The sequence below is a fragment of the Aplysia californica genome, unplaced genomic scaffold, assembly GCF_000002075.1.
Source record: "Aplysia californica isolate F4 #8 unplaced genomic scaffold, AplCal3.0 scaffold00364, whole genome shotgun sequence".
Classification (NCBI taxonomy): Eukaryota; Metazoa; Mollusca; class Gastropoda; order Aplysiida; family Aplysiidae; genus Aplysia; species Aplysia californica.
Window position 1 is genome coordinate 232,121 of NW_004797634.1, and position 1,398 is coordinate 233,518.

Genomic DNA, 1,398 nt, shown 5'->3' on the forward strand with positions numbered 1-1,398 from the left:
TCACTTCCCACCAAGCCGAAAGCCCCGTCCATGCCAAGCCAATTAAATGGAATATCAATTTGTTTTTAGCTTAGGCCCCTAAGCTATTTGCCTCGCTGGTTCGTGACTACCCAAACACCCATCCTCTGACACTTAGCCAGCTATAGCTGTCCTTCTTGTCTCCCAAATAACAAAACAATCTAAAACAAAAAGAAAACACCAAACAAAGTAAACATTTAAAAACGCTAGGCTATATCCTCCTAATTCTGGTCTTTAAAAAAACAACTATACGTTATATCGTATTAGACCCGAATTTACGAAACAGGATGCTGTCGAGTTCGAACAACGGGCTATGAATTCACGTCAAGTACAAAATGTATAAAGTATATCACCTAACAACGGCCGGCATTTGATGTCATTTATTATTATTAAATATTTCAGGTGGACCATTTGGTTTGGAACTTTTCCACCCAGACTAAGATTTGAGTTGGAGTCAATGTAGTTCTACAGTTATCGATAAATTGTTACATGATTTAAACAACAATAAAGCTTGCTTACCTTCTTTCCTTCAATAGCCGTATAGTTTTATTACATTATTTACACAAGCCTATATGTACGACCTTCACAAACAGGAACGCGAGTTTAAGTCAAGAGCAATAATATTATAATGAAAAGTGGTTGCATCAAAAGTGAGGCCTACTGCTGTTACTTTTGTGACCATGCATGACTCTCAAAGTGAAATGAGAACACTACAACAAGAGTTACGAGAGACTAGAGACCAAATTGAAACTTATTCGAGCAGTCGTGTCTTGAATATTTACTATTTACCACGCTTTGTGCCATTTGCTGCAGGTTGAAACAGAAAGTAAAACTCATGCCCAGTCAGTGCACACTACACTCTGCAAATCGAATTCAGTCGAATTCAATTCAGTCGAATTAAGTCGGAGTTAGCCAGACCATGGAGAGACAAAATCTGCTTCCCAGAGGGGTGCAATCGGTCGATCAAATTCATCAGGGAGCCCATTGGCATCATCAGTTCCGTTTTGTCGGTTTCGGGGCAGTCGGATTGTCATGCACGGGAGGGACAAAACCGACGAAACCGGCAAAACCGATGATGACCTTCAGTAAGAAATGGGTTCATTTTCAAAGCAGCGCGTCGGGCGATCGGTTTGGACAGTTGGCCGCCAGAAACCGAACCGAACAGAACCGAACTGAACAGAACCGAGCCAGACCAGACCGAACCAAACCGAACCGGACCTCCAATGGGCACGGCCCCTGGCCTTCTCACTTCTCAGTCCTATTCGGTGCTTCACTATTGCACGCAAGAAACCTAAGTTCGAATCTCGGGCGGGAAGAAGTTTTATCGCAGATCTCGGTATTTTTGTTGGGATGTAGTATCCCTCTCAGCCCAAATATATA